Source organism: Anopheles coluzzii, chromosome X (genome assembly GCF_943734685.1).
Source record: "Anopheles coluzzii chromosome X, AcolN3, whole genome shotgun sequence".
Lineage (NCBI taxonomy): Eukaryota > Metazoa > Arthropoda > Insecta > Diptera > Culicidae > Anopheles > Anopheles coluzzii.
Window position 1 is genome coordinate 19,016,449 of NC_064669.1, and position 8,184 is coordinate 19,024,632.

General features: G+C 48.0%; 1 long non-coding RNA gene across 1 annotated transcript; it reads right to left on the bottom strand.

The window, feature by feature from the left end:
* Positions 1-3,355: 3,355 nt before the first annotated feature.
* LOC120958270 (uncharacterized) lies at positions 3,356-7,108 on the bottom strand. The gene is made up of 3 exons (XR_005752022.2): positions 5,079-7,108; positions 4,776-4,965; positions 3,356-4,193 (listed from the first exon to the last, which is right to left on the bottom strand). It is a non-coding gene; the product is annotated as an uncharacterized LOC120958270 (long non-coding RNA).
* Positions 7,109-8,184: the final 1,076 nt, after the last annotated feature.

Genomic DNA, 8,184 nt, shown 5'->3' on the forward strand with positions numbered 1-8,184 from the left:
CTTATTGCTATTAGTTGATGTAATTGAAAGTGATTAGATTTATTCATGAAGGTTACAGCTATACGGAGAAATTTTAAAAGTATTTGTTGGGAATCGCTGTCTGGTGGGAGGTGAGTGCCGGTGCTGGTGTCCAGTAGGCAGGTGATGCGTTCCGCAATATATCCATGGCAGCCAGTTAAGATGTGACAGACGGAGATATCATCGCCACAGAAACTGCAAAGATTTTTGCAATATAAAGGTGTGGGTGAGCCGTGTGAGTCCAATCCGAAGTCGTGATAACATTTTCTGATCTTGGTGAGATGGATCGTCTCTCCACGGTGGTGTTGTGCCTTAATGGTTCTTAGGAAAGAGCGGCCGCTGCTTACCCAATAACCGCTCCAACTATTGGCGATGATGGTTTTGATAAGGCGATTGAAGTCACGGCGTGGAAGGGTGTTATGGCAGCAGGTTGGGTTATTACTTCCTGCGCTGATTTGCTAGCGGGTTTGTTATTTCGGTTCCTTGAATACCTGTATGACCAGCATACAAGCAGAAGGTGGCTTAGCGTTAACTCGGTATATTGCTGAGCTGATAAATGTTCGGGCCACGGGTGGTTCCAGATTCAAGTGCCTGACTGAAACTTATAATATCAGTGAAGATCATGTTGGGTTTATCTCTGCGTAGACCTTTAGCCTAAACAAACCGGTATGATCTGGTAGCCTGCTAACCGGCTATTGTCGATGGTGGAGTAGATTCCATTTGCCGAAATAAAACTAGCAGTTCATACGAACAGCAAATAACATCATATGAGAAATCTTCATGAAAAAAACTACTCCAGTACCTTTACGGTACATCCTGAAGCATATCTTCTTGCGTGTCAGCTTCATCAAGCTAACCCGTTGTGACAAAATGTTGCTTCCTATCTCATTCTATTCCTCCCCTTTCCTTCTCACTAACTTATTCTTCTCAGGCGTGGCTCAAATTACCAGCATAACACCGGACACATTGTCGTCTGCTGAAAATAAATTGTTCATTCCGTTCGACACACCAGAAGCGGAAGTGATCACGATGATTTGCATGCGAGCAAGCCTACCCATTGAGCTTGTATGTGAGTATGTGTGTGTATGAATAGGTGGAAGTAGCGGGATTTGCACGAGAGAGAACGGAGACGGCTGACGGAGAAAGCAGGGTTGAAAACTGCACGAGCGTTAATTATGGCGAAGTTCATTGATGCAACGACTGTAGAGGAAACAACGGCAACGTGCCGGCCAACCTGCGCGGGGAAGCTGCAGGATGTTGCAGGCACTATAGAACATCCAAAACTATCTTATATGGTGCTGCGCTTCCCCGTTCTTTCCATCCAGCTCAATTCGACACAGCTCGTGCCCGTGGATAATATTGACATCGTCGGTCGACGCGTAAGTCGCGATCCGTATCCGCGCGCATGAATGGAAACGGTACAGGAGAAGGAAAACGCATTTGCGCTAATCGCATTCATAAAATATGGGAACGTGTTTGGCATGCTGACCGGCGAGCACACGCTCACCGGTAGCACACATACACGCATTCGGTTGCGCAAATTCCTTTCGCCATCGCGCGGAATGGTCCTGCTGATTTTGGCACCGGCGCTTGGCCATCCAGCTTCGTGCAACGGACAGTGCGTGGTTTTGTTTTACCATAAAGAGACCACTCTCCCGCTCCTCGCCTCCCTCTCCACTACCTTTTCTCTTTGCAATGCGCCCCTCATCCGCCCGGCCGAAAACCGTGCAAACGGCTTATCGTTTTGAGCGCATCTGTCATCCTCGGCCGTGAGAGATGGTTGTGGCACTCAGGAGTGTGTGTTGTCGCGCTGATCGGTAATTTCGCTATTAATACGCGCGTATGGCACACGTGATGCCGCGGAAATGGTAGATGGCAGATGCAATTAGGAAGCGTGGCGGTATCATCTCCATTGACCCGTAATCTTAGCACGCTGTTTGCTGTACAGCAGTGGGCATTTGCATTCGGAGTGATACGAGAAAAAAAAACCTCTGAGACGGAGGCCGAGCCGGTAGCGAGCCGGTGTGATGCAACGGTGCGATGCGTCGTCGATCATAGAAATTACACGATTGTCCGCATCATCTCGCGTCGTACATTGTGCTTGTGGGTTTATTGTGTTTTGCTTCTTTTTTGATCGGCCCGTGTGCCAGCTCCGCAGAAGTCGCGATGACCCAGACCCGCCATAATGGGGGTAGTCTTTGGAAGAGAAGGAGGTGGATGAAGTGGGCCGTAAAGACGCGAGTGCGTGCAACGAATGACAAGCAATCTGGTAGTAAAGGCAGACTAGTGGCTTGAAACGGAGGCTTTGCATAACAGGCCTTTGAGCCCAAACCAAGACATCACACCCCACACTCAATCCTTCCTGTGTTGTCTGGTGCATGTCTGATATCCAGATAGATGTCTTGGGGTTGGGAATCAAACTTAAATAAGCATATTTTTTACTTAAAGTCTCCAATCGAAACCCAAGCAAACACTCCACGAGAGAGTATATCTTACAGTACGTCACCTTTTAGGCTTTATTTCCATAATGAACACTCATAACAGTGTACAGTTTCATTCGAACATGCGTGTAATGTCCCTCCACACCTTGCACAGGACAGGAAGTCCTGATGACCCTTTTGCACCGGTTCCGAAAAAGCGAATAGCTGGTAGAAAAATTGGCGTCCCCGATCGAGCTCGATCAAATTGCATCAAACCCGGAGGTCCTGGAGGCCCGTGAGTTCAACGTCCCTTTTCCCCAGGAGGGCGCCGGAGTGGGCTAACTGCGAGGGCTCGGAAGACACCTAGCAACGCGTAAACGGGAAGGAAAACAACAAGGAGAGAAGAAAAAAAGCAACACGCAAGCACACCCCCAAACCCGGAAACCGTACCTGGGAATAGGGAAACCGTGTGTGCGAAAGACCGCACGGCCACGCATGCATTTTGGGGGCAAACTCGGAAGAATGAATCAACCCTCAGCTCTGGACTGGAACGGTTACCCTTGGTGACGGCTGTCAGGCAACGTCAACAGAGTGCGGAGCGCTGGTGCACGAAGGTACGGAAGGACCTCTGGGCGTCTGGGGTGGCCCCGACACCGACATCAGGGATCAGGCACCGCTACTATCCTGCAATATCTTTCGCCCTATGTTGTTGATAATTAATTGCGTACAGTTAGAAGGTCTGTAGAGGGGTGGTTTGGAGGGTATGCTCTCGAGACTACTGCTTTTTGTACCCCTAATGATTCACAATCAGAAATAGGAATGTTTTTTTTCCTTTTTTGTTGAGACATGTTACTATGGCAGCGAATGAAAAATACATCACGAACTGAAGTGGAGTTCAAAAGCTGTACGCAAGCGTGCTAGAGCAAAGGACGTCCGGAAGATAGTTCATGTAGTTTGTCTGGTTGGTAGAGCATTAAATATTTGTTTAGAAAATGTAAAAACTTTACAAAAATGTATGTCTATCATAAATAACATTTCAGTCATTCCTAAAACATCGCATTTCCAGTAGTTTCTTCTCAAGCTCGCTGGCAGTCTTGAATGTTCTCTCAAGTCATCTGCAAGCGAAGGGTGCGGTTTGAAGATTCTTTTTTTATTGGTTTCGATTCCTACAGAGGCCAACACACGCAGACAAGAGCGCCACTGTCCCACCAGATAACGTTTGCGTGTGTTTGATCTAGATGACAAACAGAAAACGCCCTCCAGTTCGGCCGCAAAAACCCGCGCCACGCCGGTATATCCTCGGAACTCCTCTGCCACGCGCATCCCGATCGAGCCCCTTGCCTAGTGTCGTCTCACGTTACGTCTTCCGTATCTTTGCCGTGTCGGCCAGTCGGGCAAGGTGTGGCGGTCCTGCTTCGTGGTACGCTAGCGCCCAAAATGCTCTCTGTGTGCGGAGAAAGGGTACGCTAACGATGTTCTCGCTCGCTCTTCTCTCTGGAGAGAGTGGCATTCTCGTCCTATTATAGGCGTCAGGACAAAACAGTCCGTGCCATGCGAGCACCCCTGCACTAAAATCGCTTTCACGTGGGGCTTCCCTGCTAGTTGGGAGCCATGCGGCGTACACCGTCGGACCAGATCGATACGTGCTAGATGCTACTCCCGGCACCAGGAAGCGAAGATACGCACGTACACCGGAGTGGGTTTCGTAAATAGAATCGCTTGCTCACCGGTCTGCCTTTCCATCGTGTCGCAGCGCTTCAATTTGAGAAATAAAGAAAAGTAATGGAAAGGTGAGGGATTGAACGTGCACATCCGCCCGAACGTTCTTTATTTGTCTTGCTCAGGGTGCGGGGGAAGGAGAGCGGAGACAGAAAGGGAGACGAGCTGACACACGGCACGCTGGCAGAAAGGTGCGGCTAAAAGCGGAATAGCCGTGTGGCAGCTGTGGGGGTTTTAGATAAGAAATTGGTCGCAAAATGGGAGCGCTCTGACAGATCGATCGAGCTCTGTCGTGCGTCCGATTCTCTTTGCACAATCTGTTTTTTTTTTTTGCTTCTTTATAATGCTTTCTCACTCACTCGCTCCGCACTCCTCTCAGAGTGCTTATCTCTTTTCGCTGCCCTTTTGAACGGTGTACCGTTCAAGTTTAACTCGTCATCTCTTTTACTATCTGAGCTAAGTTAGCCTATTTGTTTAATTTTGTTTGATCGACCGATAAAGCCCCGCTACGTAAAGCGTTCTGTAGCTCGTCTCCTTGTCATCTCTTAGCTCAGAATCTCTCTCTCTCTCTCTCTCTCACACACACACACACACACACAGTCTTTCTCTCAATATTACCTGATAGTCTGATAGCGAAAACGCTTTGAAGCCCATGCGTTGGCACCCTTCGCCTTTGAGCATCACGAGCGGACGCTATTGATACAACCGTGAGTGGCTGTGTGATGTGTGGTCCCAAACGTCTTATCTTCCAATGCCCCTGGTGTGATGCTTGAGATCACAGTTCACTGATGTAGCATTCGCTCCCAGGCTAGGCGTTAGGATTTATGACGACAGTGATGATAAAAAATATGAAAAAAGGAAATCAGTCTCCACATTCCTTTCTGGTAAAGCAAACATCTCGCCAACCGCACTATCACTCACGCTCTGTCGCTAGGTACGAGTGTGTGTACAGATAAAATCGATCCACTGCGTCAACACATTGTACTCTGGTGCGGCTGTGAAGCATCTTTAGGGCGAGATACTAGTGATGGGTCATTAGACACTAGTGACTCCACTAACGGATCGATCCGGAGTCGGGTGCGGCTAGGTCGAAATCGATTCCGACCCGTGAGTGCAACGAGTTCCATAGGCCGGGTCCGTTCAGCAAACCGTATGCGATTCCGACCCGTGCAACCAGTTCCATAGGTTCATACGAATTCAGTAGGTTCAGTAGTTTCTGCACCGCATATGCGATTCTGACCCGTGGTTGCAACGAGTTTAATAGGTTCCTACGAGTTCGGTGGATGCATACGACGCCGAAAGGGTCATACGAGTAGTGAGTTCATCCGCGATAGTTGGGCTGTTTGATAGACGACGAAATGTGAAGAATTTAAACAGATTTTTTTTCTTTTTTATTCTCATCACATTCGCTGTTCGTTAATCCATTTACTGGTTTGCCCGAGAGAGACTCGAGCAGTAATTTTTTTCAACGTTTCGATTCAATCGTCGTGTGGGGGGAAGGGGAGGGAGATAGAACAAGGATAATTACACATTTTGCTCATCATCTTTTGTAAAGCAACGTTCTGGGCCAAAATTAATTTCTTTTCGTAACTTTTTGCCATTATTTCACTATGGGTTTGAGCATTTTCTACTAATCCTAGGACTGTCAAAGGGTTAAATAATCCAATTTTCGGAACTCATATGAACCTACCGAACTTTTATAAACCTAACTCGCTGCACCCACGGGTCGGAATCGATCCGCTCATCACTACGAGACACCTCAACGACACCGAGAACACGACATCAATCACGCTCTTGCTCTGTTGAGGGGCCTATATTCGCTCTCTCTCTGTCTCTCTTTCTCTCTTCACTATCTCTCTCTCTCTCTCGCTTCTTCGCGCGCACTTTGTTGTAACACTCGGTTAAGCCACTGCAGCATGTATGAAGCTACACGCTCCAAAGCAGCCCAAACAAAATCCCATCCCATTCGTTATCTGCCCGCTCTCGAAATCGAAACCGATAACACTCTTCTGCTCACCTGCGGGTTAAGTCATCAATCCCGCCAGCCCGCTGAACGGTTGGGGAATTAGAGTCACCAGTGTTTGCTGCCGTCCTCCTTCACTTCTTGGGATGGCGTCACAGCTTCAACCGCCGGTGCTGATTCACTTCCGCCATTCGGAACATACAGATCGGAACGGAACCATCGATGGACACTGGTTTTGCAACTCTCCTTTTGACGTAGAGCAGAATGTACTCGATCAGGCTATCACTCGTCTGAAACTTGTGAAGGAACAGTTTCCAAAATTCAAAACCTCTTTGCACGTCAAACTGGAGCAAACCGAACTTTCAAATGTCAACTAGTCATTGTGGACATTGCACAAAACTCGGCAGATGACTGGCAGCAAACGATGGGATGACTAATCGCGCTTACCCACCACCCAAAAAGGCACCACAAACCCAACTTCCTTTTACATCTTCTTTCCTGCTAAAGTACTGTTTGCATTCAATATTTGGTCTATCTATCTCCGGAGCACCCATCGGGCACACCTTTTCTGGGTAGTTTGACGCGTGTATGTTGTTTTTCGTTGCTCATCCGTCACCCACCGCCGAGAGATTATAAACAGCATACGAAACACCCAACAGCAGGCGAACCTTCTAAAGTTGATCAGTGAATCAACCACCAAACGCCATCCCATCCGGAAAAGTGCACTTGTAAATGGGGAAAAGAGAACAAAGCAGAACATAACGTCACGAAGCTGGGTGCGGTCGACTGGCGAGGAAAATGCTCTATGGTGAAAACTTCCCCATGCAGTGCTCTCCGATAACATTTAGGATTTTACTCTTACTTTGCACGACTGCAAGGACACACCCGCATCCAAAAGACATCGGCGGCTGAAAAACCACTCACACACACATACACAGCACTCCCGCTTCAGTGCGCATCCTCCTGACGCGCGGACTGGTGACTTTCGTTTTCGCGTCCCTTTGTTTGCACCTGGCTGTAGATGGAAACAAGAAGATAGTTTTTTGTCTGCGTGATTGTAACGAGAAAACCCGCTGGAAATGATACTAAGGAGGGAGGGATGACGTTAAAAGGTTAGAATCAATATGCATCATTTCCTTTCATCTTGCAGTAATGTCAGCACCACATTGAAATTGGGAAAAATGTATGATCGCTTCGCTCTGGGAGAGATTCAGACAAATTACCGGAACCAACACTTTGTGATTATCCGGGAGTGCCTCTTTTACCCTTGTCTGGTGCTAAAGTGACTATCCGAGAATAAACGGCCCCTAACTGGGAAGCGGTTAGAGCGAGATTAAGGGGCAGGGGTGCTGAGTCGTATTTATTTCCCGCCTCGTTACAAAGATGGGTACGAGATGAGGGAGGATTTTATTAGTTACACCCTTTTTAAAAGTCAACTCGCAGCAACGAGTCGGGCTCCCGTGGGAATCGAAAAGGTTAGCAAACAGTGAATGGACGATAAGGTGATGACTGTGGTGCATGTAACCTTTCAAAGTGACGCGACCGCACGAGTGAGAAAGAATGATTTGATTTGGATGGCTAATGTTGTCAAGCCAGCGTCGGTATGTGTCGCTCAAAATAAGAATTTCCAGTCACTTTTAACCTAAGTTCGATCTCATTGAAAAGATTGGGTACGTGGTTGACCTTGGTAAGCAGTAGTTCGAAACTGAAGATCGATCCAGTTCATCCGCCCAATGGCGGAGGGCCTCATGAGGCAAACTCCTGCTTTCCCGGTTGTCATTAAAAGAGGGCTTAGCGAAGAACCACGAAAGGTGAGAGCACGCATTTGTTTGTGGTGCGATGGTCAAATGTCAAATGCGACAACTTCAAAGCAACACCCAACCAAGACTCGGTTCTTCTGTGAAGCTTCTCCTCCGTACGATGAGCCGACCTGTGTGTCTTGGCAACGCGCGTCACATTTGCAACATCCTTCATGCATATGCAAATATGCAACCGGATGGGAAATTAAAGACCAAACGCTGAACGGTAACGGCAAAGCAGGCGGCGATAGATACAAGGTCTCCA